Below are 23,442 nucleotides of genomic sequence, written 5' to 3'. Positions count from 1 at the left end.
AAAAATGAAACAAGGAGTCTTGAGCATAGTTCCTTGTCTTGTGTCAAGCTCGTTAAAAAATGAAACAAGGATAGGTTGTATAGATAGATTGTAGAGAGTAGTCATGAGCATAGTTCCTTGTCTTGTGTGAAGCCCGTTAAAAAATGAATCAAGGTTTTTGGAGCATAGTTCCTTGTCTTGTGTCAAGCTTGTTATAAAATGAAACAAGGAGTCTTGAGCATAGTTCCTTGTCTTGTTTCAAGCTCTTTAAAAAAGGAAACAAGGGTAGGTTATATAAGTAGATTGTAGAGAGTAGAAGCGAGGATAGTTTTGTTCTTGTGTCAACCTCGTTAAAAAATGAGACAGGGTGTTAGAGGATAGTTCCTGTTACTGAGTCAACCTCATTAAAAAATGAATCAGGTAGATTGTAGGTTATATAGGTAGATTGTAGAGAGTAGTTATGAGCATAGTTCCTTATCTTGTGTCAAGCTCGTTTAAAAAATGAAACAAGGGTTTTGAGGATAGTTCTTTTCCTGTGCCAACCTCACTAAAAAATGAAACAACTCCCTCGAGTCTTTCCAAGATTTCGAAAGTGAACCTCCATTTCATCCACTTGGTTGAATGCAATGAAGCTTGGGGGGCATGTACCTTGATTTGCGTAATTATGTTGGGGGCATGCGAACTTATAACAAGCATAGTTTTTTGTTTCAAGCTTGCGTAAACATGAAACTAAATCAGAGCATAGTTCTTTTCCTATGTCAAGCTCGTTAAAAAATGAAACAAATCCTCCTCTAATTGAGTCGAGAGTTTGACTAGATCTCATAAATGTTAAGTTGTCTATTTAGGTTAGTTATTTCCGTTTTTTGCATAATTTTCTTACAGTTTTAGGTCGAGTCTTTCAAATGATCTCGTACATGAACCTTCATTCCATCCAACTTGTACTTAGTTGAATGAAATGAACCTGGGGGGCATGCGCTCTAGCAGTTATGCTTAGGGGGCATCAAGCACAATTTTCTCTCTGTTTCAAGTTTGTGTAAAAATGAAACTACTTTGAAGCATAGTTTTTCTCTGTTTCAAGCTTTTGTAAAAATGAAACCTATATCGAGTCAATTTCAGTTATTTTCAAGACTCGTTAAACTCATGAAAATCCCAAGATTATTTTGTTATCTTTCATTCTCGTAAAACAAATGAAAACGCTGAGTTCTTTCCGTATTTTCCTACTCGTAAATTAAATTGAAAGTTAGCCATATGAGTACATTTTTATCATTTTTTCGAACTCATTAAAACTTATGAAAAATGAAAACCATGAGTACATTTTTATCATTTTTTCGAACTCGTTAAAACTTACGAAAAAGTGAGACCTTAGAGTCACCTTTAAGCTCTTTTCTGACTCCTAAAACATGAAAAGATCGCCGAGTTTTTCTTTTAAACTCGTTAAAACGGAATTAAAAGACGGTACACTTACAACTCTTTTCTGAACGTAAAAACATGAAAAGATTGTCGGATTTTTATCGTTTCAAATTCGATATTGGTTATAAAACGACGTGTCGTTGATAGCTTTTTTTCTTTTTTGGATCAGGGGCACTAATTACGAAAAGTATTCCTTGGTCGTAAAGATCAAGCGGTTCTCTCAAGTATTATTTTATACTTTTTCGGGCTTGGGAGACACAAATTTACGAAAAAGGTCAACCCTGGAGTCTTCTTATGTTTTTTCAGACTCTCTAAAATTGAAAAACGCCGAGTTTCTCCTATACTGGACTCGTTAAAATTTCACAGTAAAGGACTTGTTCAATTACAAACAAGAACGAACCACTCCTTCTTAGGGTTCGAATTTAAACTAAGTTGGACTCATCCGAAGGATGAGCTTATAATCAAGCAAATGTTATCCTCCTCAAGCTTGTCAAAAATAAAGAGGTACTTGCCAGAAATGGTGGGGGAAAAGAGAGAAAAAAGAGCCTGTTTGTCATACTTTGTAACCACTCTTGAACACGACACTTTTATTCACCTGGGTTGGGAAATCCTTTACCTAACAGTTGATCAAACCACATTGAAAGTCTTCAGCCGGTTTCTGGGTATTAACTTTGGGTCAATTGTCACCAAGCCATCTGTTGTGTCGTTATGTGTTCAAGAGGTCACTGCCAATAAGCCATTCATCTGAAAAATATCTGTCATCCATCTTGACCATCCCTGAGTCAGTCCTTGCAACTAAATTTCTTCAACTTGATCTATGATTTCGTGTTGTGGGCTTGCCTGTGACGGATTTCTTTCTGTCGAATCCAGCTCATTATCTAGAAATATGATCTAGAAATCGTCAGTACCTTGGTATCTGCATCGCTCAATGGCAAGTTTCTCACCTTTGATGACAGGTTGTATCATTGACCTTCGATCAAAGGATTCCGTGACATGTTCGACATCAACACATTCATTCACATCTCATGGATTGTACTAGGTACTTTGAGAGCCATTGACATCACTGGTGGTTTCTCTCACACTTGTTAACAGTTTACATCATTGACTAGTAATCAAGTGGTTTCTACCATGTTCGACATCAACACATTCATTCGCATGGATAGAATCGTACTATTTCGGGAAGTAGAAATGAAGACCCTGGATCTAGTTTCCACAATCCAGGCTGTGAGGAATTTTGTATTCATTATATGATGGACTATTCATAAACAGATGGCTGTGTCCATACTGTGTCCACATGATTCTATACTTGTGATGTATTACAAGAACATTCCTGTATCAGAGCAGTAGTTAGTTTTCTAAGTCAGTTTTGATCTCTTATGGGAATGCCTACCTCAGCGATGATATGATCTCATATATATATCTTGCATTGAATGTTTTTACAAGTTCCGACCGGACTCTCCACATGATGATCCTCAAAATGATAAAGTACTTCACTCTTCCTAAATGATAAATGAAATCCTCATCTACTATAGACTTCGCACTTTAGGGGGCAATCTGTTACACAAAAATATCGTCACCATGATTATTTGCAGTGAGTATGGGTCTATCATGTTAGGATATTCCGACACATAGGATATAGTTAAGTTCAACTTGGTCTAGTATAGAGTTAGGTTAGAGTTAGGTAAAGTGTGTTTCTTTACCGTTGTACATTTTGTAACTTACAATCCGACGGTCACGATATGTAGTGATCCGACGGTTCACTCTCACCTCGGTATTATCGACACTTGATCCGTGGCTTAACACATGATTGGTCCATGAGTTCTATTTAAAGCGCATGGAGGGTCATTGTTCGGGTAATCTGTGCATGAGAGAAGCTTATGTAAATTTTCATTCTTTGATTAATAAATTGCCTGTAGTACCCATGTTGGGACAGGCCGTGGACTGTTTCCCTCCTTGCACTTTGAGGGTTTTAACCACGTCAAAAATACTGGTGTATTGATCTGTGATCTGGTTGTGAGCGGTGTCCTTTTGGTATTCTTTCTGAGGAACTTACCCTGTAAATTCCTACATGGTATCAGAGCTATTTGAGGGCCGCATCTGTTGGTGATCCAAATCTGAAGCCGGTAGAACTGCATGCGGCTGTCGTTTCCTAGATCTGTTGTTTCTGACTGCTTTCGGGTCGAGAGGACTGCTCTGTTGCGTTCGGAGCATCTGTTCCAGTGAGGAACCCCTTTCGTTTCACGCGAAAAGGTTTCCGGTAGCCCTAGCTGCGTCATTTTTCAGATCGGGAGGTATACAGTGTTTTTTGCAGTTTACTGTTATTTTCTCTCTGCTTATTTCGGTCTCAGTTTATTTAGCCTTTTTTTTTAACCGGATCTATACCTTTCATTTCTGCGTATGCTCTTTGCCCCGCAACTCTGTGCGATCTGGGCAAATCAGAAACAGAAAGGAAGGATTTTTCTCATGCGTATGCTCTTTTCCCTGCACCTTAGTGTGATCTCGGAAAATCAGAAACATTGAGAAAAATATTTAGTTTTTCGGCTAAAGCTAACTTTGAGATTTTTTTTAAATTTCTAGTTTTTTGGCTAAAGCTAACTTCGAGCCGCAAGGTTCATTTTTCTTTGCATATTCGTGTTGGGTTTTGTGTTTTGTGTTTTGTAGGGAAAAAGAGCTTTCTCAAGGCAAGCACGCAAACCAAGGCCCCCCCCCCCCCCCCCTCTCTCTCTCTCTCTCTCTCTCTCTCTCTCTAATTTTTTGTATAGATCAATTGGTTCAAAGCTATTTTAAGAGAGTAGAGGTCTTGGGTTCAAGTCTCCATTTTGTGGGGGCGGATTTTTTTTCATTCCCGCACATTCGCGCACTTTGCCGGCAACGTCAACAATTTTTTTTCAAAAAGCCATAACTTCTTCATCCGGAAGCCTTTTTCAGAGCCGTTTTTTTTAAAACCGCCTATTTTTTTGAGATCTATCCATTGCAACACTTACTTTCAGCATCTTCAGCTTCAGTTTTTTTTTTTTAAATGGAAAGTCCATGCCAAGTCATTCTTGACAGCACTAACTACTTCCAATGGGTAGCCTACATGGAAGATTTACTTAGAAGTAAAGGTCTCTTCAGAATAGCCACAGACCAAGAGAAGAAACCAAAAGATGAAGACAAGGCTGCAAAATGGGAAAATAGACAAGATCAAGCACGTGGTTTGATAGGGATGTCTATTTCTCCTGATCTTAGATTCCACATTGCAGAACTTGAGACTCCTCATGAAGCATTAGAAAAACTCGCTAAAGTTTTTGGGATTAAAAATGAAATTAGAGCCCATCAACTTGAAAATGAATTGCTTACTTTGGATCCTAATAATTTTTCTTGCATTGAAGATTTCTTGTCCAAATTCAAGACCCTTAGATATCTCTTGGAAGGTGTTAAAGTTAAGAAAGAAGATGGTAACCTTATTTATTCCATCCTTACTAAGTTGGGACCAGCCTACTCTGTATTTGTTTCCACTTTCCATTCTACAAGGGAAGCTTTCATTTGTCAAGGAAAAGACTACAAGGCCCCTTCCTTTGACTCCTTTTGTGATTCCTTAATAAGAGAACAAGAAAAACTCTTACACCTTGGTCTTCTTAATCTTGGAAACTCTTCCGCGAAAGCGTTAGCCGCCCAGCAGCAACCAAATTCAAAGAATCCTAAGAAGTCATATCCTCAAAAGAATGGTCCTAAACCATCTCAGCCTCAAAATGAAAGATCATTTCAGCAAAATGATAAGACCAATAAAAACAAATGGAAGAAGACTGATAGACATTGTAACTTTTGTAATCGAGATGGCCACTTAGAATCTAAATGCTTTAAGAAGATGGAAGCCTTGGAAGCCGCAATGAAGAAACATAACATCCATGTGGAGCCTACTTCAACTTCAACTTCCGGAATGACACTTTCTGCATGTCGTTGTCAATCATCTCAGTCTGGTTATGCATTAAATGTATCTTCTTCTTCTTCTCATTCTCATGAGTGGCTCATTGATTCTGGAGCCTCCTATCACATGGCCAAAAACCAAGCCATGTTTTCTTCTTTAAATGATTGTAACACCAAAAATATATATATTGGCGATGATAGATCTCTTAATGTTGTAGGGACTGGAACTGTTCATCTAGACAATGGTCAGTTTAATGATGTATTATGTGTTCCAACCTTATCCTGCAACCTTCTATCTGTCTATCAGATAACTCATTCAGGTGAAGGTAAAATTGTTGAATTTTCACCTCATGATGTTGTAATCAAGGATCTAAAAGATCCTAAACAGATTCTAGCTACTGGTCTTGCTGATGATTCCAAAAGGTTGTATAAGTTTCACAACTTTGGGTCATCAAATCTTCCCTCAGTATTTGTTGCTCATAATGATGAAGTGAGCAAACTTTGGCATGAGCGATTTGGTCACTTAAACTATCACTCCCTTCAGCATCTATGTAAAGAAAATATGGTGACAGGTCTTCCTATGGTATCTTGCAAAGATGGTGTTTGTTCCGGATGTGTACTCGGAAAACATCATCGGGACAGTTTTGACAAACGTGCCTCTTGGCACGCATCAGCCCCTTTACAGCTTGTGCACAGTGATTTATGTGGTCCTCTTCCTGTTGCTTCATTCTCTGGCTGCAAGTACTTCTTAACTTTCGTTGATGATTTCTCCAGACGCACTTGGGTATACTTCTTAAAACTCAAGAGCGAAGTATTTAACACTTTTTTGGCCTTCAAAGCCTTTGTTGAAAAACAATCTGGACATCAAATTCTTAAGCTAAGAACTGATAATGGTGGAGAATATGTTAAAAACACATTCATAAACTTTTGCACCGAAAATGGCATTCAAATGCAACATACTGTTCCATACACTCCACAACAAAATGGTGTAGCTGAAAGGAAAAATCGCACCTTAAAGGAAATGGCTAATTGTATGCTGGAATCTAAAGGACTCAGTCTTAGTTTTTGGGCCGAAGCAATTAATTGTGCAAATTATATAATCAATCGCACTCCTACTAAGGTTCTAGAGAATATCACTCCAGAAGAAGCTTGGAGTTCCATTAAACCAGATGTAAGTCACTTTCGTGTGTTTGGAAGTGAAGCATGGGCCCATATTCCAGATCAAAAGCATAAAGCTTTAGAACCTAAGAGTGAGAAATGTACTTTTGTTGGATATTCTGAAGATGTAAAAGGTTATAGACTTATTCCATTTAAGTCCAAAAATGTTATCATTAGAAGAGATGTAAAATTTGATGAAAATAAATCGGCCTGCGAGCCTAGTCCGGCGGATGTGCCACTTCTTCCTATCTCTTCTACTTTTGAAAACATTTCTTCTTCAGATGATGAAAGCGAGGATGAGAATCCTCCCCCACCTTCTCAGGATCCTCAACTTCCAAGATGGGTCCATGCTACTCGGGATGCAGCAGGTGATCTTGCCGGTGATCCTACAGATCAGCGACGTACACATTCTCAGTTTGAAAGAGCCTCTTCTTTACTGGCTCAAGCTCCAGTAAATCATGATCCTGACACTTTTGCAGAAGCTTCAGGCCATCCACATTGGGAAGAAGCTATGAATGAAGAATATCATTCATTGATGACAAATGATACATGGGATCTTGTTCCTCTACCAAAGGGACGCAAACTTGTTAGATGTAAATGGGTTTACAGAACCAAGTATGGACCAGATGGGAAAGTTGATAAACATAAAGCTCGTCTCGTTGCTAAGGGCTTTTCACAGGTTGAAGGCATTGACTACACTGAAACCTTCTCCCCTGTTGCCAAAATGAACTCTATCCGCCTTGTTCTTTCCCTTGCTGCCTCTTTAAAATGGGAAGTCCATCAGATGGATGTTAAATCTGCCTTCTTGCATGGGGACTTGCAGGAAGAAATCTATATGGAACAACCCATTGGCTTCATACAAACAGACTCCAGCCTTGTTTGTCGACTTAAGAAATCCCTTTATGGCCTCAAGCAAGCTCCTCGGGCTTGGTATGCCAAAATGGATAGCTTTCTTTTAGAATCTGTCTTTTCTAGGTGTCATTCTGACAATACTGTCTACACCAAGAAAGTGGGCAACTCTCTTATCATCCTTGTTCTTTATGTTGATGATCTTATTTTTACTGGTAGTGATCCCAACCTTATAAACCATGTGAAGTCCAGCCTTAAAAAGAAATTTGAAATGACAGACTTAGGACACTTACACTATTTTCTCGGTCTTCAAGTCTTGCAATCCCAGGAGGGTATTTTCCTTTCCCAGTCCAAGTATGCTTGTGATATTCTTCGTCATTTTCACATGGAAGACTGTAAGCCAGCCCCTTCTCCCTTTCAGTCTGGAGTCAAACTTTCAGTCTCTTGTACTTCTCCTGAAGTTGATGCTACCTTATACCGTCAACTTGTCGGAAAACTCTTGTATTTAACCCATACTCATCCTGATCTTTCCTTTGCTGTTGGCCTTGTTGCTCGTTTTATGCAAAACCCCCGTGAAAGTCACTGGAAAGCAGCTAAAATAATACTTCGTTATGTTCGAGGTACAGTACAGTTTGGGATTCATTACAGTGCCAAAGCAGCTCCTCTGTTAGTTGGTTTCACTGATTCTGATTGGGCTGGTGACCCTGATGATCGGAAGTCTACTGCCGGTTATGTCTTCACTCTTGGTTCAGGACCTATTACATGGGCTTGTAAGAAACAGGCTGCCATTTCTCTTTCGTCAGCAGAAGCAGAGTATCGTGGTGCCGTGGAAGCTAGTAAGGAATCCTTGTGGCTTCGTCAGATCCTATCAGAGTTTGGCTTTGAGCAGCAGCATCCAACCACACTTTGGTGTGATAATCAAAGTGCCATTCAGCTATGCAAAGATCCAGTCCAGCATCAGCGCAGCAAACACATTGAACTACACATGCACTTCATCAGAAAGCTCATTCATGACCATGTTCTTGAAGTGCAATATTGTCCAACAGATGATCAGGTTGCAGACATCTTCACAAAGGCTCTCACAGAGGCGAAGTTCACTAAACTTCGATATATGCTTGGAGTTCAGGAAGTTGTCACTAAGGGGGGATAGGCTCTAGTGCCTCCTTCCTTCTCCTATTGTGTCATATTTGTAAATCCTTCAATCTTATCCCAAGTTGTTCTTAAGGGGGGATGTTAGGATATTCCAACACATAGGATATAGTTAAGTCCAACTTGGTCTAGTATAGAGTTTGGTAAAGTGTGTTTCTTTACCGTTGTACATTTGTAACTTACAATCCGACGGTCACGATATGTAGTGATCCGACGGTTCACTCTCACCTCGGTATTACCGACACTTGATCCGTGGCTTGACACCCGATTGGTCCATGAGTTCTATTTAAAGCTCATGGAGGGTCATTGTTCGGGTAATCTGTGCATGAGAGAAGCTTATGTAAATTTTCATTCTTTGATTAATAAATTTCCTGTAGTACCCATGTTGGGACAGGCCGTGGACTGTTTCCCTCCTTGCACTTTGAGGGTTTTAACCACGTCAAAAATACTGGTGTATTGATCTGTGATCTGGTTGTGAGAGGTGTCCTTTTGGTATTCTTTCTGAGGAACTTACCCTGTAAATTCCTACATATCATCACTTGTACTATCCTCCTAAGCAAGTCTCAGACCTCAGGTCTTCAAGTCAAGCTTTGAAAATGAGAGGAAGACATTGAAAATCAACAAAGCTCTAGTTCCGCACATTCTCTCACTATTTCCTGCGGTCCCGCACCTTCTGTTCACAAAAACTGCGGACCTGCCCGCTCTATCCCTAAAGGTGTGGGTGCGGACCCCTGTGAAAGTCAAAAAGACGCAATTTTATTCTAAAAAACTCACTTTGGGTTAATTCTGGATGATTCTAGAAGGAATTTTGACGTGTATTGGCCACTCTTAGGTGGTTCATGCATCCCAAAAGAGAAGGAGCTAATCCCTTGATGAGAGGAGCTATCCCTTTGAAGGAGGACTTTATCCCTTTGAAGGAGGACCTAGTAGCTTCCCTCCATTGCACTATAAATTCAGGCATTGGGTTGGTTGCTAGAGAGGTTAGAAGCTGAACATTTTTGAGGGTAAATGCTGGTGAAATTAAGACTTCCTAGTTGAGCTTAAGAGGAGAGATCACATACCTTTTTGGCTTCATTAGGAAGAGAGTGAAACTTGTCAAAGTAGAGGAGACTTCTTGGTGGACCCTGGGAGGAGCTTGTACAGCGTCAAGGCATAGGTTGTAAAGTTCTTCTTCTTTTGAATTAATACAATCAAACTCATTTTTCTCAACAAATGGTCTCATGTTATTTGTTTCATGAACTCCTTGACTTTCATGTTAAATCTGTTTTATGATATTTGCTTTTCAGGTGCTATTTAATTTGTTTGCTTGTTTTTGTTTGCAGATTCGCAACAAGGGAGCTCATCTGGATCGAAAGAGCGAGGGCATCCACAAACTTGCGTTGGACCTAAGGTAGGCCTAAAACACTTGTTTGCCTTTGTTTATAAAATCATATTTAGAGAAAGATAGTGTGTGATTGGTTTGCTTGTCATTAGGTCTTCTTTAGATTCTAGGAAGGTCTATCTTGTCCGCAAGATCGACTTATTCCGTGTGACAGTCTGGTTCACTCCCAAATTAAGGGGAAGATTGTCACCACACCCATGGCCCCCGCGAAGGGTTCCTCCATGCAGCAGTAGCAGCAAAGGGATATGGTCATGACAAGACACAGGAACAACTTCTCCTCACCCACAGGGGTACCACACAAGTTTCAGGTGGGCGACAATGTTTGGTTATATCTATAGAGAGAACGCCTTACCAGAACCCTTTAGAAACTCAGGCGACTCCGACATGGTCCTTACACCAGTACTAAGGCTATGGGAAACAATGCTTTGAAGCATATCATTCCTCCATTCCTTGGCTTGCACCGAGTGTTCAATGTGGACCATCGTCGACCATGCTTCCCACCATTTCTGGACACATCAGAGATTGCAGAACAACTCACCAAAGACCCAGCTCAGTAGAAGCTTCCTCAGCTCAGGGAGGAACTCCATGCAATGGGGACCATTGCTTCCTAATGGGGGAGGAACGATCCAGGTGGATGTTGGTGGCCACCCACCTATCCCATTTGGACCAATTTTCTCTTTCAGTTTTTAAGTTTCCTAAAATGTAGCACAGTTTACTATTTTTAGTAGTTTTTCGGGTCTTGAATTTCTGAAGTCGATTTGAGGCGCTAAATGATGTTTTTTTGGAAATATGGGGTCAACATGGGTCCATAGACCAATGTTTCCCTTCCCAAAGTGGTAGTGCTCAGATAGATCTTTATAACGAGCTATTCTACATGTCAAACGGAGATCGTATGCCAAAGTTACGACCCCAGGAATTTGATGTACCAATTTACCAAAACGGGGCCCACAGTTTGGCGTTTCATCTTCTAGGGTTAGGTTTTGGAATGTTAAGGGTTTTCCATTGTTTCTCAACCATAAATAGGCTATCGAGCCTCATTGTAACATAGTTTAGAGGCACGTAGCCACCACATCTCTTCTCAGAGATAAGCTACCATCGCCCTAGCTGGTTTATTTCAATTTTGGTTGTAAGCATATTTCAGTATTTTCCATTAATGAAATGAAAAATTATTTCCACTGCATCTTTGTGTATATGGTTATCTCTTTATTTTGTTTCATTCTTGTTTAAGTCCGGATCAATGGTATCAGATCCATCTGCTTTTTCTCTATTTTTCTTTGCATGTCGCCAACAAGGTCGGGATATAAGGAGTTAGGGCTTGAAGTGCTCAAACCTTTGCAAGACTAGCCTCGCAAATCCTAACGGCCTCCCATGGCAGATGAGAATAAAGATCAGGGGGCAGGAGATCTTATCAAAGTCTTGCTCGAAGAAGCCCTCGAGCGACAATAGAACGTGATGATGGACATCTTTGCCCAGATCCTTCAACGGCTACCTAGAAGCGATGCATCAGCTTCCAACGGCTACTCTGGAAATGCCACACCCTTTAAGGTACAAGTTAATTTTGAAATCCCCATATTCGAGGGTCAGATAGACGTAGATGCCGTAGATAAATGGTTAAATCTGCTAGAATGATATTTTTCTGTTCATGAATTTTCAATTCGGGAAACGATTGTCTTCACTCTTCTCAAAGCAACACCCCACGTCAAGGATTGGTGGGAAACCTACTGCAAGCAGAAGGATGAAAGTATAGGCTCACTGTTTTCAGCCGCATCCACTTGGAATGACTTCCAGGAATCCATCAAGGAGCAGTACTACCCTGTCAAAAGCTATGAGGACAAATACATCAAATGGACCACATTACGGCAAGGACGAGACCAAGATGTGTCAGAGTTCACAAACATTTTTCATACCCTTCGCACACAGTTTGGTATCAAAGATTCTGAGTTGCATCTGGTACTCAAATACCATGGCTTCCTACATAGATACATCCAGGAAGAGATGGAGTTCTTGAACATCTCCTCACTCGGCACAGCATACCGATACACTGTCAAAATCGAGCAAAAGTTGAAACAGAAGAAGTGAGACTTTGGATCTACAAATCCAAAGCCCAAAGGACAGAGCCAAGGCAGGGTGACCCAAGACAACCCGTCGAAGCCGCAATAAAAGAACAACACCATGAAGCCGAAGAAGGACACAAGAAAGTGGTGTGAGTTCCATAAGAGTCCCACTCCTAACACAAGTGAGTGTCGAACCAAGCAGTCACTGGTGGCCAAGTTGAAGGCTTCCGAATCAGATGCATGTTCCGACCCTAAGTCAGAACCTGACAAAGGGAATGGAAAAGGGAAGCAGATAATTGATGTGGATCCCAGTGCCACTGTTGCAACTACCAAGATCAATAAGAATGAGCTCGAAGACCCAGAGGAAGGGGAGCATATTTTCCACTCACAGATGTGGGTGAAGGGTTCGCCACTGCAATTCATTGTCGATAGTGGCAGCCAAAAGAACCTTTTTCAGTAGAGGTCGTGAAGCGGTTGCGCCAACCGACTACACCACACCCACAACCGTACAGTATCGGGTGGCTTCATGAAGGAAGAGATCTCAAAGTTCGCCAGCAGTGCTACCTTCCCTATAGCATCAAGCCCTTCATAGACGAGGCATTGTGTGCTGTTACACCTCTGGATGTTTGTGATGTATTATTAGGACAACCATACTTGTGGAGGCGACATGCTGTGTATGAGTCAAGGGCTCGTGCTGTCCTTATTTCTTTGCATAATTCATTATACAGGATACAGGAGGTAGCCCCACCTACCACCACATCTTTGATCACTGCTAAGAAAGGCAGCAAGCTCATATCCCAGACCAGGAAATTCATCTATCTCGTTCACTCCCGAAGTAAGGGGAAGATTGTCGCCACACCCATGACCCCTGTTAAGGGTTCCTCCATGTAGTAGCAGTAGAAAAGGGATACGGTCATGACAAGACACATGAACAACTTCTCCTCACCCACAGGGGTACCACACAAGTTTCAGGTGGGCGACAAAGTTTGGTTACATCTGCAAAGAGAACACCTTACCAGAACCCATCAGAAACTCAAGCGACTTCGACATGGTCCTTACACTAGTACCAAGGCTACGGAAATAATGCTTTGAAGCACAGCATTCCTCCATTCCTCAGCTTGCACCAAGTGTTCAATGTGGACCGTCGTTGACCATGCTTCCCACCATTTCTGGACACGTTGGAGATTGCAGAACAACACACCAGAGACCCAGCTCAGCAGAAGCTTCCTCATCTCAGGGAGGAACTCAATGCAATGGGGACCATCGCTTCCTAATGGGGGAGGAATGATCCAGGTGGATGTTGGTGGCCACCCACCTATCCCATTTGGACCCCCACAATTGTCTCTTTCAGTTTTTAAGTTTCCTAAAATGTAGCACAATTTACTATTTTTAGCAGTTTTTCGGGTCCTGAACTTCCGAAGTCGTTTTGAGGCCCTAAACGACTTTTTTTTGGAAATCTGGGGGAAACATGTATCCATGGACTGATGTTTCCCTTCCCAAAGTGGTAGTGCTCGAATAGATCTTTCTAACGAGCTATTATACCCATCAGACGGAGATCGTATGCAAAAGTTATGACCATGGGAAGTTGATGTACCAATTTTCCCAAACGGGGCCCACAGATTGGCGTTTCATCTTCTAGGGTTAGGTTTTGGAATGTTAAGGGTTTTCCATTGTTTCTCAGCCATAAATAGGCCATCAAGCCTCATTGAAACACAGTTCAAAGGCATGTAGCCACCACATCTCTTCTAAGAGATAAGCTACCATCGCCCTAGCTGGTTTATTTCCATTTCTAGTTATAAGCATATTTCAGTAATTTCCATTAATGAAATGAAGCATTGTTTCCATTGCATCTTTGTGTATATGGTTATCTCTGTATTTTTTTGCATTCTTGTTTAAATCCGGATTAGTGGTATTAGAGCGGTCTGTTTTTTCTTTGTTTTTCTTTGCACGTCGCCAACGAGGTCGGCGTATAAGGAGTTAGGGCTTGAACTGGTCGAACCTTTGCAAGACCAACCTCGCAAATCCCGATGGCCTCCTATGGCGGATGAAAAGAAAGATGAGGGGTAGGAGATCCTATCAAAATCTTGCTCGAAGAAGCCCTCAAGCGACAACAGAACACGATGATGGACAACATTGCCCAGATCCTTCAACGGCTACCCAGAAGCGACGCATCGGCTTCCAGCAACTACTCTAGAAATGCCACGCCCTTTAAGGTACAAGTTAATTTTGAAATCCCCATATTCAAGGGTCAGATAGATGCAGATGTCGTAGATAAATGGTTAAATCTGCTAGAAGGATATTTTTCTGTTCATGAATTTTCAAGTCGGGAAAAGATTGTTTTCGCTCTTCTCAAAGCAACACCCCACGTCAAGGACTGGTTGGAAACCTACTGCGAGCAGAAGGATGAAAGTACAGGCTCACTATTTTTAGCTGCACCCAAATGGAATGACTTCCGAGATGCCATCAAGGAGCAGTACTACCCTGTCAAATCCTATGAGGAAAAATAGATCAAAGGGACCACAATGTGGCAGGGACAAGACCAAGATGTGCCGGAGTTCAAAAACATTTTTCATACCCTTCGCACACAGTTGGGTATCAAAGATTCTGAGCTACATCTGGTACTCAAATACCGCGGCTGCCTACACAGATACATCTAGGAAGAGATGGAGTTCTTGAACATCTCCTCACTCGGCACAGCATACTGATATGATGTCAAAATCAAGAAAAAGTTCAAACAGAAGAAGCGAGACTTTGGATCTCCAAATCCAAAGCCCAAAGGACAAAGCCAAGGCAGGGTGACCCAAGTGTTATCGGGAAAACTAGTGTCTATACAAAGCTGCTAGTCCCACTAAGGCTGGTAGCTACCTTAGAAACAAACACACTAAAAACTACTTTCGTTTTCCTTTATGAGAAATAGATAAGAGAAGAATGAGACCAACCTCTGTCTTGCATTGGTTCCTTGCTCGATTCCTCTCTCTTCTAGTAGGTCTTTGCCACTTGCTTCCTTGTCTACCCGGCTTCAAAGAGTACCTGTAGAATCAAAGCAGCATAACACTATCCAAGAACATAGATCTATTATCATAAACAATATAGGATCAGATGTACATTGACAACACAAATGCATAAATAATCAATCATACAAGAATGTGAAGGAAAACTTGAATAACTGTATTGATAATACAGAAAGAGCAAAGAGGATTACAACCAATTGTTCTGACCCAGCATCATCCTCTCAGCAAGAAATCCCTTCTTCACCTCATGAAAAGCTTAGATCACCCAACACTATGATGTTGCACCAAGAAACCAACAACACTACCTTACAAGATACAAAATTCCAGCCCCTGGATCTCTGGGATGAGGGATCCATATATAGATGTCTGTAAGGGAGGTGAGTCAGCTTTTGATATTTGATTAGTGTCTTCCCTCTGATAGTTCTTGATTCCACTTAGAGATTGATGATCTCTTACTCACCCCTGGTCGAATTCAGAGAGGCAAGTGTCAGAGGAGAGGTTTCTCGAAGATTCCATGCTCCTGCACCTTGCAGATTGACCTTGCCATTTGTCCCTTCTCGCCCATCACACCCCATAGAAGGGTTTTTTGACATGCATCGCACCTACTATGTGTATTCAGGTGGGATGCAATGCACTTTGCCTATGGAGCAGGTGAAATGGTCCAGTTTTGACCAGTTCTGAGTAGTTTTTCATGGAGAACTTCTAGGAGATGTTGTAATCAGTTGACCTTGTTCTTTTAGGGGTTGGAACAACACCTTTAGTGACTTAGGAGCCCTTGGTTTATGGACATTTATTCTTGGGGTTGCAGTGCCCAAAAATGTCTATAACAGTTTCCCCCTAAAGCATGAGGTCGTTAATCTTTTGATGTCGGGTGAAATGCTTTATCATGAGGATCCAATTTTTTTTTGAGATGGAAGGCGACCTGTAATAAGATACAATAGAATACATTATCTTCATATTATTTTCATGATCTAGCTGAGGCGGGAATTCCCATGCTCAGCTTTATAAATTCATTTTCATGTACATAGGACAGACAATCGTCTGACTGTAGACTGATGATTCTGGTAGAGCCATCATCCCTTAGATTGGATGATTATCTATGCAGCAATGATGTACATTTGATGTCTTTATTTTCCTGAATATATATCGCAGCCCGGATGGGTGAAACTAGATCCAGGGTCTTCAATCTCGTTCTATCTTCACTCAAAGTACAAGTCGATCCATGTGAGAGATGTTCTGGAGTCGAACATGGAAAGACATCGCCTAATTACCATCCAATGATGTAAGCTATTAACAGGCGCGACAGGAATCACCGATAATGATAATGATCCTCAAGGTACAGCAGTACAATTCACGTGGTTTGAATAAGGGACTTGGCGTCGAACACCACAAAAAATCTTTCGGTCGAAGGCCATTGATGTAAACCTGTCGCCGGAAATGAGAAACTTGCCACTGAGGCATGCAAGCTTCAAAGTACTGAAAGGGTTGTTCGTAGATCGACTTCTTGGATAATGAGCTGACGTCGAAAAGAAGTGATCCGTCATAGGAGGGCCTTAGTGAATCCCACATCAATGACACAGAACAGAGCAAATGATTTTAATGGAGGTGAAAACGATCTGGTGATATACGGTTCAGGGTGGCGGTCATGAAAGAATGGAGCGAAAATGTATTATAGTGGGTGAGACATAGGTGAATTCTCTGAGCGACATGTCTTGAACATATCGGAGACACTGACATGATGGATTGGTAGCATTAACCCCAAATGTGGATGGTGTGATGGAACCATGGTGATGTGACCAGTGAATGGAACAACCCAACCCGACTTAGATGCGGAGTGAAAGTGTCATGTTCAAGAGCGACTTGCTACCAACAAAGTTTCTTCAAGTTTTCTTCCCAATTTTTCCCCAGTCATTGCTGACCAGTACCTCTTTATTTTTGTCAAGCTTGAGGAGGATAACATATGCTTGTTCTATAATTTTCCCTTCGGGCAAACCCATCGCTATGTTTTAACAAGCCTAGCGATAGTGAAACTCGTTCTTGTCTGTTATGGACAAGTTTGTCGCTATTAGGTTTTAACGAGTTTAACGACAAAGATAACTCGGTCCTTTTCAATTTTAGAGAGTATGAAAAGGGACGTAAAGGAAACCCCAAAAATCCTTTTTCATCATCTAATCCGTTAACTCCGAAAAGTATAAAATAATACAAAAGGGATGAATTTTTGGTAATTTTAATGAGCCAAACAAAACAAGCGCTCGATCTTTTTGTGTAATAATCCCTCAGGTCCAAAAAGATTAAAATCTAAAGGAGGGATAGCGTCACTTTAACGAGCTGGAGAGGCCAATGGCTCGAAAATATTTTCATATTTTACGAGTCAGTTGAAAAGAGCTTAAAGGAGACTCGTTTTTTTAGGAACGGGTGATAGATTCAGGTAGCAGCTGATTCCAGGTAAGGTTTGGAATTTTCCAATCACGGCGGTGTCACAAGGATGGCTAACATGAACACTCTTCGCAATTGTTCCTCAAAAGGGGTAAACAATCAAGTTGAGGTGAATGATCGGCCAACAGAGTGGAGGTTATGATGAGAACACAACCAAGGCTTCAAAGGCTGAAGTACTATATTCACGATGGTTATTTACCAGAAATTGGTTCATTTTTTATTTTAAAATGAGCTGAAACGTTGGGGGAAACACTTGCTCATTGCTTATGTTTATTTTTTAACGAGCTTGAAGTCTGCGTTAAAACTGCTCGATTAATCCAGTTGCATAATAAGGATGTCTCATATATAAAAACGACAATATTTCAAAGCTTTGCCCCGTATCCTTTCTTTATGAAAGTTAGGAAACGACCAATCTTACAATGGTCGCTCTTTGCTTGCATGCCAAAAGTTCTGCATGCCCCCAGGTATAGTGAAATAGAGTTTTGAGGTTATCCCTCAATTTGCAGACAAAACATTTGTTTTGTCGGGAATGGCCTACCTTTTTCAGGTTACCAAAGATTGTTCTATCTGTACCACAAACAAAACACTTCTTCGACGATGTCTACCGAAATAGACAAAGGTGAGTGGCGCAGACGCCTCCACTCACATAACTTTGACGGGGGAATATTATTCTAGCCTAATCCCATTTTCCTAAATGGACGGGTGTTTCAGATTTGTCATATATCCTTCGCGGAAACCTACCCTATACTTGAAGTTTTCCTGCCGAAGCAGACCAGGGTGCATGCCCCTTGGGTTTCAGTCATGCCCTCTGAATCACTCGTGCTCATCAAGAGGATGGACTGCGGATTGATGAGACATTCCTTGCATGAAAGGACCATTCAGGGTTGGTATATGACTATTTGCTATGTGTGAACCGGGGAATGAAAGCTGGTCTACGAGCTTGACCACTCTTCCTTCGTGTGGAGAACACATTACTCTAAAGAGTGAGGAGACAATGGCTCCCATGCAATAAATATAGTCTCGTCCAAGGAGTAGATTATAATCCAGGGGTCCTTGGACTACCATTACGTTCATGTGAATAGTTTTCCTTCTCAATGTTATTGGCACATCGGGAAGGATCCCTAATGGTCGACTGGTTCCTTTGTCAAAGCCTGTTAGATTTCTCATTTCAGGCAAAAGCGATGGCAAACCAAGTTCTTTCCAAGTAGTTGAGGAAAGGATACTCACAGAAGCCCCTTCATCTATGATGATACTGGCCATGACCATTCTATATATTTGAGTAATGATTCGAAATGGTACACTAGCCGGTAAACGGGGTCTGCCTAATAGATTCCAGTCAAAGGAAACAACCAGGTTGCTTGGAGGTGGGACCGAATAGATGGCCAGATACGACTCTGACGAACTTCCTTCCTACGGTAAAGGAATAGGCAGACTGCCCCCATGTTCATCGGAGTCTGTGCTTACGAAGAGAATTTGAACGGTGTCTTTCTTGTTCTCTTCGGTGACTGTATCATCTGAAGATGGACCTTCTGAAGGCAAGACCGAGTCAACTGCCGCCTCGACCTTTTGACTTTCATCTGGTATGGATTTAGATGGTTTATCTTCAATGATAGACGCTTTGTTCGACCACAAGAGCGTGTCAGCCAGATTTTCAACTAGTGACAGACTCGGCAAGAGTTTCTTATATCCAGGAGGAAGCCATAACGGTGAAACCGGACGGTCGTCCAAAACTCTTTTAGCTTCGTCTAAGAAGGGACAACGGTGGACGGCGTGATCGCCTTCACACAATTTACAAGGAAATTTATTTTTCCCTTTTTTGTCCAGGGGCTTCACTTTCACTAGTTGACGGTGTATGCTCAACATGATCGTCAGAGGTTGATGACACCGGATTGTGCAAACGAGGATACCAATCCCTTAAGATCCGAGGGATGCAAGGACAATCTCGATGATATTGGTCTCCTTTGCAAATGACACATGGCGATTTAGGCCTGGTCAGTGCAGTGTGTGGATTTTCGCTAGACGATGCTTGGTTGCCCCTTTTCGCCTTTGGCTCCTTCTTCTTCTTCTCTTTCTTCTTCTTCTCTTTCTTCTTCTTCTCCTTCTTCTTCTCAGTTACTTGATTTTTGGCTTTACCAGCTACATCAAGCGAAGAGGAAGGAGGCGAGGAAGAGTTGGACGAAGTAGAGGGTTGGGGGGTAACTTTGGTATCGTTTAGTTGCTGACTCGATTGTTCAGGAATCACAGTGTTCTGAACGACAGAAGTTGAGAAGATCCATATGGGCAAGCTGATTGTCAATCATGGAAGAGACAATGTGGCCATATGGGGTGCACCAACATCTCCCCAAGAGGAGAAGGGACTAGGATTTCCTCCAAGGGGAACTCCTTGGTTGGTGGACTCCATTTTTCTCAAATTAAGATCAACGTAGGAAAGGTGATGATTATTCCATTTAAAATAAATTTTAGACGCTTTGACACAACTTGTTTTTTCAATTTTTAAGAGTCGAGGAAAAACAAAAGATGACTCTAGTCGCCTTCGATTTTTAATGATCCTGAAGTGACAAGTGCTCAGATGGACCTTTTTCGTTAAGGAGTCTGAAAAGGAATGAAAGGGACTGCTCTGGAAATCTAGACAGAGGGATTACCAAACCAATCGCAAAACTACAGAATACTTTTTACGGTACGACAGTCAATCTTCCTGAATGCTGTGTTCAGTGCATTGCAATCGATAGGGCAGCAAACACAACTTCCTATGGATAAAGGATAAAGCCTATTGTGGTCTCCCAAAATGTACTCGACGGTATGTGGGAGAACAATCCCGTACTGGCACTTATCGTCTCAAAGTGGAGGAATCACCCAACCAACAGTGAAAACAATAGCTACCAGGCTTTACGACGCCGGAGTACGTCTCTAGCCTAGACTTCTAGATGTTGTGCATTAGGTTCCAAAGCGTTTTTAGATTCATTAAATTTATTTTATAGTTGTTCTTGCTTAAGAAATTTTCCTTTCAGGTTCACCGCGTGATGTAGATGTATAATTCCTAAAATGCAATCTAATATGATAAACAGTCGTTTAATCTTCTTTTTGCAATGAAAATCCTAGCTACTAAGGAAAGAGAGATGGCGTTCTTTCAACAAAGAGCAAAGAGCACACACTATATGCATCGTCCTAAATCAAACCAACTAACAGTCTAAATGCAAATGCACATGCATGTATTTGTTTGCAGCCTTCTTAATGTGTGAATGTGTTGTGGTCACCAACAACCCCCCTCTTTGTTTGGTATTAGCAATAACATCAAGCAAAGGGGGACCCTTAACAAAAAATCCCAAAAATATTTTTGTCAAAATTTTTGTATTTAACTCCCTAAAAGCTATATCGCATCGCAAAGAGAGAGTGAAGCATTTTCCTATGCGCATAAATAAGCTGCAAAGAAGCGATGCGAAATTCATCGCATCGCATATTTTGAAAGCGCCCTCAAAAGAAAACCTAAGGAATCGCCGACGGCCGATATGCGACGTCGCATATCGCAACGTCGCATAAGCAGCGCACAATGATCAAATGAAAAATGCGGTCTTGCGATTTGCGATCCGCGATCTTACAAACTGCGATCTTGCGATCTGCGATCAACGATGGATGAGACTATCAATTGCTGCGATGACACTTCTCGACATCGCAATCCTCGATGCTGTGATGCGAATCGCAGAAACCACTCATCGTAAAGTTTCCTCAGCATGATCTGTAAACCCAAAATTGAGCGCACACCTTAAGGGAAATTAATGATTGCAAGCCTGAGTATCCAAGGATGATCTTGTTGCATTTTTCGAAGAGTCAAGTCATTATGAGTGTCATGATTATGCATTCATTAGAACTTAAAGCTTTCATGTCAATCTTTTCGTCAATTCTCTTTTCCTTTGCGTAAATTGTAAGGCAGCAACTCATATAAATCTATATGCAGGAAACATCTAAGGAAAAGGGGAAAGTGCCAATACTAGAAGAACAGAGAGGAGATGCCTTCGGAAATGGATGCCGCATGCAGCAGGGCCGCGGATTCCAGAGTATCACTCAACAGACACTGATGAAAATAGACTATCCAAGACTCAGAGTCAAAGGCGTGCAAAAGCAGCATGTTTGCAAAAGATCCTGAAGCTCAGACTCGGTAAAGCAAAAAGAAAGACGCTAAAGAGGGAGGACGCTCCAGAAAAGCCTGGAACAAAGAACGGAAGCAATTTTCAATACGGAATATTGTTCAGGCAACGAAATCCCTAACTCATTGAGTCATTCGCACGGCCGGAAATCGAAATAGCAACAACACAATCAGTTTGAAAGAAATCTGGGTTATACTAAGTATACACACAGCAAATACACCCAGCCAGAGGAAGATTTTCGAAAATATCTTCTAGTTTGTCAGAAAGAGGTGCTAGCTTTTGTTATTTCTACTTTTATCGCTCGAACAAAAGGAAAAGACAACCAGCCGACTCTTTCCAGGTGAACCTTGCATTGCTTACAGCACTAAGGAGCAGATACAGAAACGGTTAGAAATTAGATTCAATTTTTAGAAATAAATTTGTTTTAGTAAAAGGGCGGTCATTTGAAGCCGTTTCCTAAATTTGTGTAATTAAGATTAGTTAGATAGTAGTATTTAACCCTTCTCATGGCATTTGGAGAAGGGTCCGGAAATTTGTCAAAAAACTTGTCCTCAGAACATGCACTTTTGCACCCTCGGAGGGGGTTTTTGATGAATGGATGGATCGAGATCTATTTATGTTTGCATTTTAATGTCTGCTACTGATGTTTCACTTCTGTACTATTAGTAGATGTTAGAAGTAAGTAGAGATAAATCGTTATTGCTTGAAGTTTGTGAGTGAAATCAGTCATAAATGGTACTTTTATCTCTTGATTAATTTCTGCTCATATTCTTAGAGTGATATACAGCTGAGTTGTTTATATGTTAATGTATGAATGTGTGGGTTACCATTTGGCACTTTTGTACGGTGGAGTCATTTGTTTGTACTTGACATATGAATAACTGATTATGCGATATGTTGTTCACAACTGTGTTTCCTAACTTCTTATGCAGAATGGTTTATCTTAATTGATTTATATTCTTATGATAGCTGAATGATCTTTATTACCAGTTATTGTATGAAATCTTTTTAGATCACATAATAGAAGAATTCTACCCCGGGTTAGTATAGATTAGATGTGTTGTTTTTGTTAGATTACAGTAGCATAGAGTCAGTTTAGAATTTAGAATTAAATTAGCTTAAAATTACCTCTATATTAGCATCATCAAAATCTACACACACACACACATCCTTTAGATTGGGAAGCTGGTCCCATTATCCCCAATCGGACCCGCTACACCAAACGGGCAAGGAGCCGCCAACCAGGTTCCGGACTGGGTGGGTATCCCCCTTGTTGTTGACCCGATTTTAGGGCCCTCAACATATTTGGCGCTAGAAGGAGGGCACGAACTATGGATGGCAACTAAGTGAAAATCCAAATACCATTCTGAGAGTAAATCACCCTCATCAACTCCCCCGACTTCTCCAGTATGGTTAAACCCGGAGTTAGAAGTCGCTCAAGTATCCACCGCTGCTACCTACCCTAATATATCAGACCAACTCATCATTGAACCCCCTGAAATTCAAACTTTGATTCGTAAACTTCAGGGATTCTCTATTTTTTCTCAGAGGTCTGATAAATCTCACAGCAGCGTGACTTCGCAGTACAATCCTGCTCATCCTCTGACCAAATTGAAGAGTGAAAAATTTGGTATTCAACCAAGTGAACTCCCTCTCCCTACTAGGAAAAGAGCAAGGAAAACACCACCAGAGTCTGACCGTGAGACTCTTTCATCTACTTCGTCCATTTCAACCCCCTCACCACGAAGTCAACCACCCACATCCTCATCCCAAATCACTCATCCATCTTCCACAACCCTTCCTCTTCAATCATCAAAGATCATAATATCTTCATCTTCTCAGCATCAGGGATCATCTTCTGCACTTTCATTAACTAGCGGCTCAACGATGGCCCAGTCTCCATGGAACAATCCTGGGGCAGTTTTAATGCCTCCACCCCTGAGCCCAATACCGGCCCATCCTGAGAA

This window comes from Pinus tabuliformis, chromosome 4_2 (genome assembly GCF_031772625.1).
Source record: "Pinus tabuliformis cultivar Carrire ecotype Pingquan chromosome 4_2, CPIR1, whole genome shotgun sequence".
Taxonomy (NCBI): Eukaryota; Viridiplantae; Streptophyta; class Pinopsida; order Pinales; family Pinaceae; genus Pinus; species Pinus tabuliformis.
The sequence above is the reverse complement of the archived record's forward strand: the minus strand, read 5'-3'. Positions refer to the sequence as shown.